Below are 8415 nucleotides of genomic sequence, written 5' to 3'. Positions count from 1 at the left end.
TTGCACTTTTTTGCACCTTGCTTTAGGCCTCTTTGAATATTGATTTAGGCTTTGTTTATAACTGGAAAAAGTCTTGTTTTTAAGTGCTTTTTAAGTTTGGTTAAGGTTGTTTTTCTGTTTGATGTGTGTAGCCCCCTTGCATGCTTTGTTTGGCTTTGTTTTAAGCCATATCTTGAGGCCTCCGAGCTAGCCTTGGTTTGGCTTGGCCTTCCTACCAATGAAATCCAGTGGGATTTCAGTGGTAGAGGTGTGATTTTGAGGTCTTAAATCAGAGGGGCTAGTCCCCTCTCTTTGTATTCCTCTTTGCTTGCATTTTTGGCCTTCCAAAGGACCATCCCTCTATGTATTTTTGAGGCTTGGTTCAAACCTATTTTTGTGACTTTTAGGACCTGCCTTGGCCCTGTCCATGGCTGGTTTGGTCATATTTTGCATGCATATAGTATGTGTAGTGTAACTCCATCCATAGCTCATCAAAGTAGCACGTGTGCTTGGCTTTTGTTGAGTTCATTTCAGTCCATTTTTGGTGATGTTTTACCATGCCATGAACCTGTTTTGGATTGGTTTTGTCACTCCATGCTTGCATGATGCACTTGTAGTGTAAATCCCCTAAACTAGCTTCATATACTCCATGCTTTGCCATGTCATTTTAGCTTGCTTGGTTCACATTTCAGCATGTATTTGGTCATCATTTGGCATGATATGACCCTATCCATAGTTGGTTTGATCATCCTTTGCATGCTCCATATAGGTGTAGAACAAATCTTCTTTACTAGCCCTTTGTGCATGATGTTTTGACTCATCATCCTAGCATATTTTGGCTTTGCTCAAACTTGATTTTATGCTTATTTTGAAGTGTTCTAGGACTGCTTTAGGCTGCCATGTCCATACCACTCATGCTTTGTATAGCTATAGTGTAAATACTTAGGCTAGTCTTGGGTTTTAAGGCCCCTACCATGCCATGCATGTAATGTTTGCATGCCTTGCCCTCATTCCACATGCTATTTCAGTCCATGAAATGTTATCATACACTTGCATTTGGCATGCCTTGAATGCTTTGTATAGCTTGTGCTTTATGCTTCAAGAATGGATTTTTGCGCATGCCGCTTAGCCTAAGCCTTTGGCTCATCATTTCAGTACATTTTAGGTCCTAATATACATGATGTAACTCTGTTTTTAGTTATCCAAGTCATGCCATGATTGGTTCTCATTGGTGTAGTGCATTGCCTCTTTTGTAGCCTTGCATGTCCTATGTTTTAGCATTGTGTGCTAGCTTGCTTTGGCTTACTTCCATGCATGTTTTAGTCTCATATCAGTATGTACTAGGACTGTTTTGAGTTACCCTTGCCATATCCTTCATGCTTCGTATAGCTGTAGTGTAATCGGCCTTGCAAGCTTCGTGTTTCGGTGATTCGCGCATGCTATCCTTGAGCTATTTAAATGATTTGACATCATTTATCATCTCATTTCAGTGCATATAGTGTTGTTACACTTGCACATTTGTCACTTCTTAGGCACTTTTGAGAGTTGCCCTTTTAGGCCCCTTTGATGAACCTTTCGCATTTTGCATGCTTGAGTGTGTTGTATGGCTTAATTCATCACTTTGGCTACTGATTTGGACCTAGTTGAGAGCCGTCCATCTTTGGTGTAAGCCCATCTTACCATGTTGTCTCATGCTTGTTTCATTTCGTATGTTGTCACATACTTGTTTAGCTTTGCATACCTTGCATGCTCACATGTTCATGTTGCATTTTGTCATGTTGTCCAAGGTCATCACCTCACATCATGCTTATATGCTTGTTGCATGCTTGGTTTAGTTGCATGTTTGCACATTCAGGTCATGTTGCATGTTTGCCATGCTTATGTGTTGCATTGCTTGGATTAAGTGTTAATCCGAGCACGAGGAACGAGGGGCGTTTCATGCTTCAAGTGGTGAAACGTGTCTCAATTCTTGGTCGCCAAAGCTTTTGATGATTCATGATAGAGTTCTAGGCTTTACTTGCTTTATTTGTACATTCATTTTCATATTGATTTGCACAAATTGGACCTTTGGTCATCATGCATCGAGATGCGTGATTGATGGTCGTCGATCCAACTAGGCCTCTCCCTTGATGTTTTGAGGTGATTTAGAGTGCCATGGTGCGTACATGTCCTTGGGAAACCCTCTATTTTTTCTATTTTGTGCTTCGTTGCAGTTTGGTGTCACAGCACACCAGTGGCCAGCAGCCTGCCAATGATGGCCGGCAGAGCTCCTTTCCTGGCCGGCAGGCCACTGGTGACTTCCCCTGCAGTGTTTTGGTAAGGTCCAGCAACAAGCACTGGAAGACACCCTGCAAACAGAGCCTCTAAAGAGCAATCGGAAAGCGTTTCGAGGCGAAGAACCGAAGCGAGCATTCATGCCTCCCTTCTTCAAACAGAGCTAGAATAGCACCGTTTACTGCTTTCCCTACCTGCTTGTTGTCATTCATTAATTAGTTAATTGATTCGTTAATTAATTAAGTTGTGTAATAATTAGTTGTAGCTAGTTATTCAATTTGGTTTTGTAATAATTAATTAGCTTGTGAGTTAGTTAATTAGGTGGCTTGTATTATTTATTCGGTCCCTCCGAGTGAGGGCAAATTTGTAATAAGTGTGGGTGCGTGTGTGCATGTCTTCCAACCCCATTTCTTTCTCCCTTTTATTTAACCGCTTATAATGGTTAGATTTAGGGCATATTTCAATTAGCATACCTTATGCTATGCATGCGTGCATTCATTCATCTGTATTGCATGCACCGAGCTCGGCGCATCATACTAACTGCATAGTATTTCAAATCTAACTTGAATACGTGTTATCTGTTGCATTTCACATGCCGTCCTAGGATTAGCCGAGCCTATTTTAGACTGCATTTTGTATGCGATACATTAGGCACTTAACATGAACTTGGATCATGCATGATTGCTAACGAGTTCTCTGTTTTGGCGCGGAGTACGATGTAAGTATTTATGCTTTAACTGTAACGCCCTCAAAAAATAATAACATTAAACCCATCAAATAGGACATTCATTGACATATGAAATAACCACATTCTTCTATTCATCAGAGTTTCATTACAAAAGTACTACATGTTAACAACAAAAGCAAAATGCCCTACGGGCTTACAGCTTTCCAAGTTAACACTTGGTTACAACAAAAGAGTACTAACTCATTTACACATTAAGCCCTTGGCTTGAATTTACATGTAATACATCAAAAATAAAACGACAAAAGTATGTCCGCCTCTAGCCTCCCAAGCTATGTCCTTGGAGGTGGCATGCTACCTGTACCTGAAAATGATATTCCCATATAGGGTGAGCCACAGCCCAGTAGAAATATACTAAACCAACCATGAACAATGACTAAAAGATTAGTAATTGATAAATGGCCAACACTGATACATTCACATAAATCACATATTTATGTCATACGACTTATGAGTCCAAGTTACTTTTCATTTTCCCTTTTTCAACAGATAAGCATGTTTGCCCTATCATCATTTCAACAGATATGTATAAAAACTATATCCCACATTCACAGATAAGCATATAAGCTATATCCACATTCTCAACAGATATGTATAATGACAATATCCCACATTCACAGATAAGCATATAAGCTGTATCCACACTTCACAAAGATAAGCATATTAGCTCTATCTTCACTTCTCTAGACAAGCATATGAGCGGTATCTACGGAGTTCATCCCCTATCTTCTCCCAACACTATCCGGTTTAGAGGTACATGCCCTATCTTCCCCTAAACCGCGGAGTACATCCCTCATCTCCTCTTCTACACATAACGTATACAAACACATTGGTTCTATATACTATCACTCAATACATACAGTTAATGTATTCTATCAATCGTCAAATTCCATGACACATTCCATTGATTAGTTTTCGTTTGCCTAATCATCATGCATTGTCTACAACAATCACGACTATCCTCCACCGATAGCCCAAAGCAATTATTTCTAAACAGAAAATAAATGCACAATGGATATTCAATCAACATTTCAATTTGGTGAGTGATAAATAATTCAACTACATCCCTTTAGCCCCATACATTCCCAATCTCGACAATTCCATTTCATTTCCTCATTTCTCACAATTAATTATCCCAATTAATCAGATAATGTAATTTGGTCATTTTCCATAATTACCATTTCAACCCTTAGGTCCCATTTTCATCAATGATTCAACATTAATTCCATTTCTCTAAACCAAACATGCATCTAGGTTTATTATAAATAAAACCCCAACCTTTGTAAAATAACACAAAAGCCCCAAATCTTCACAAGATTACCAAACCAACCCCAACGTCTCAAAATACCAAAATTTAAAGACAAAATCCATAGAGAGGAGTAGGATATCCCTACCTCAAATTCGGAGCTCCAATGGAGAAGATGACAAAACCCAACGTGCTCCAAATCCCAAAATTTTCAGATTAAAATGTAGCCCTCGACGATCAACAACTTTTTTGTAAAGGCCAAAGATGAGCAAATCACTCCTACTAGATCAAAACCTAGAGAGAAGGTAGAGTTCTAGAGTGAGAGGCTCAACAATGGTGTTTTTGGAAAAGTAGGAGAGAGAAGAGAAAGTGAAAAAGTGATTTGAAAAGTCAAAATACGGAACTTAAACCCAGTCGACCCGCTCGAGCGTCACTCACAGACTCCCGCTCGAGCGTCAACGATCCCGCTCGAGCGGCGGATACACACTCCCAAAACTTTTACAGAACCAGGTCTCCGCTCGAGCTTCCAACTCCCCGCTCGAGCGGCACTCACACAACCCCGCTTGAGTGGCCAACTCTACGCTCGAGCGTCCAACCCTGCACAGGAAATACTGGACGGGTGCAATTCCCGCTCGAGCGCCAGAACCCCCGCTTGAGCGGACAGGTCAAAATCTGGGCAACTAGTTTTGGTTTCTAAACTCAACCAACCTGTAACAAACCTGCCCAACACATCCTATAACTCAAATATGAAGTAAAAAGGATGCAAACAAGATAATAATCAACTACCAACATCCACGGACACATGTCCGGATCACTGTACAACAAGTGTAAATCCGGGATCGCTATAACCTCCCCCCCTTAAAGAATTTCGTCCCCGAAATTAAGCACGAGTTTTCAAAAACAAGTTTTCCTCCATTTTAAACAATGTTACATTTCAACATTTAACAATCTGACCCATTACTGGTCACCCCCTCCCTTTAACAAGAGGCATTTCACAATATGTAAACAACATATGTACTTTCAACATGCATCAACATTACGCATTTCCTTTCCAATTTCAACAACATATTCAACATATATAATGTTACATTCAACTTCCATATGAGGCAAGTTCCAAAACATACTTCCAATAAACCAAACATTTTCAATGTTTCACAACTTAAGACATATATAAAAGCTCTTAAGTTCAACAATAGTTCAAAATCTAAATACAAGATTACATATCAACAAACAAGTTCGAATATTTTTCGCGGACTTCCAACTCACGTTCCCAAGTGGCTTCCTCCACTCCGTGATGTTTCCACAAGACTTTCACCAAAGGAATGGTCTTGCCACGCAGGACCTGATCCCGCCTATCCAAGACCTGAACCGGTCTCTCCTCATACGAGGCATCCTCATCTACCTCTAAATCGGTCCAATCCAACACATGCGATGGATCCGGCTCATACTTCCGAAGCATACTCACATGAAACACGTCATGCACCCCGGACAACTGCGGCGGTAAGGCTAACTGATAAGCAACCTCGCCAATCCTCTCAAGGATCTCAAAAGGACCAATAAACTGAGGGGATAACTTCTCACTCTTCCCAAACCTCATCAAGCCTCGCCTAGGTGATATCTTCAGAAAGACATGATCACCTACCTCAAACGCCAAAGGCCTCCTCCTATGGTCAGCATAAGATTTCTGACGACTCTGGGCTGTAACAAGCCTCCTACGGATAAGCTCAACTTTCTCCGTCGTCTCCCTAACCAACTCCAGACCCAACAAAGGTACATCACCCACCTCGGCCCAACACACTGGAGACCTACACGGTCGGCCATACAAGGCCTCAAACGGCGCCATACCGATGCTAGACTGAAAACTGTTGTTGTAGGCAAACTCTACCAAGGGTAAGTGCCTCTCCCACGTCCCACTGAAGTCCAGGACACAACCCCGAAGCATATCCTCGAGGATCTGAATAGTACGCTCGGACTACCCGTCAGTCTGGGGATGGTAAGCTGTACTAAAGGTCAACTTAGTGCCCAAGGCACTCTGCAAACTCTGCCACAACCTAGCAGTAAAACGAGGATCTCTATCTGAGACGATCGTCACTGGGACCCCGTGCAACCTCACTATGTCCCGAATATACAAGTCGGCAAGATGATCTACCGAATCTCTCACGCGCATAGCAATGAAGTGCGCCGACTTAGTCAACCAGTCTACAACCACCCAAATAGCATCACTACCCCGCTGAGTCCTCGGAAGACCTACAACGAAGTCCATAGTGACATGCTCCCACTTCCACTCGGCAATAGCCAAGGGTTGCAACAAACCCGCTGGCCTCTGATGCTCGGCCTTCACTTGCTGGCAAGTAAGGCACTTCGATACGAAAACAGCCACATCTCTTTTCATACCCCGCCACCAAAACTGGCGACCCAAATCCCGATACATTTTAGTGCCTCCCGGATGCACTGCAAGGCACGAATGATGAAACTCTCGGAGTACTTCCTCTCGGCAAGACTCCGGCACAAACAAACGGTCTCGGTATCTCACACTCAGGTCGGGATACACCGTCAAACCCTGCTCAACTTTCCCACTGGAGATCTTCTCTCGGAAGGACTCTACCTCAAGGTCACCTCTCTGTGCCTCTAACACTCTAGTCACAAGTGTAGGTTGTGCAACAACTGAGAACAAGGCCGCAGCCTCAACGGATTCGGCCAGTAGCAAATCAAACTTGCCAAGTGCTCCCAACATCTCCCATTCTCGGATGGCTATACAAGCTACATCACTAATGGATTTCCTACTAAGGGCATCGGTCACAACATTGGCCTTTCCCGGATGATAATGCAACTCGAAATCATAATCCTCAATGAACTCCATCCACCTCCTCTGCCTCAAATTCAAGTCTCTCTGTGTAAACAGATACTTCAAACTCTTGTGGTCCGAGAACACCTCGAATCTCTCACCGTAAAGGTAATGCCTCCAGATTTTCAAGGCAAAGATCACAGCCGCTAACTCTAGGTCGTGTGTAGGGTAATTCTTCTAGTGTATTTTCAACTGACGTGAGCCATAAGCTACCACTTTCCCTTCTTGCATCAACACACAACCCAAACCCTCTCGTGAGGCATCACAATAAACCGAATAACCCAACCCTCTCTCTGGAATAATCAACACCGGAGCAGTGGTCAATCTAACCTTCAACTCTTGGAACAACTTTTCACAAGTCTCACTCCACACAAACTTGACTCCCTTCCGAGTCAGTCTAGTCAACGGTGACGCTAACCTGGAGAAATCTTTCACAAACCGGCGGTAATACCCAGCTAATCCCAGAAAACTGCGGATCTCAAATACACTCTTAGGCTGTGCCCAATCTTGCACTGCCTCTACCTTGGATGTATCAACAGACACTTCCCCGGATACCACGTGGCCTAAGAATTTGACTTCCCTCAACCAGAACTCACACTTCCCAAACTTGGCATACAGCCTATGGGCTCTAAGCAACTCAAGCACCACTCTCAAGTGTTCCTCGTGCTCCTCCTCCGAAGGTGAATAGATAAGAATGTCGTCCACGAAAACGACTACGAATCGATCCAAGAATTCCCGGAAGATCCGGTTCATCAAGTCCATAAAGACTGCCGGTGTATTGGTAAGCCCAAATGGCATCACCAGAAACTCATAATGGCCATACCGCGTACGGAATGCCGTCTTAGGAATATCCTCCTCCCTGACCCTCAACTGGTGGTAACCCTATCTCAAGTCTATTTTAGAGAAACAACGGGAACCCTTCAACTGGTCAAACAAATCATCTATACGGGGCATAGAGTACTTATTCTTAACCGTAGCCCGATTCAACTTCCGGTAGTCTATACACAATCTCAAGGCACCATCTTTCTTTTTAGCAAAGAGGGCCGGTGCTCCCCATGGTGAAACACTAGGGCGAACAAAACCCTTATCTAGCAATTCCTGGAGCTGAACTTTCAACTCAACCAACTCTGCTGGAGCAAAACGGTAGGGTGCCATAGAAATCGGCGTCGTGCCGGGCACTAGATCAATAGAGAACTCTATCTCTCGGTGAGGTGGCAAACTAACAAGGTCTTCGGGAAAGACATCCAAATACTTACAAACCACCCTTGGCAATACAATATGGGTCTCATCACACTCACCACTCTCAAAGCTAGCAAGTAGACCACT

Source organism: Camellia sinensis, chromosome 13 (assembly GCF_055761805.1).
Source record: "Camellia sinensis isolate YWXY chromosome 13, ASM5576180v1, whole genome shotgun sequence".
NCBI classification, from domain to species: domain Eukaryota; kingdom Viridiplantae; phylum Streptophyta; class Magnoliopsida; order Ericales; family Theaceae; genus Camellia; species Camellia sinensis.
This window is presented reverse-complemented; position numbering follows the sequence as displayed.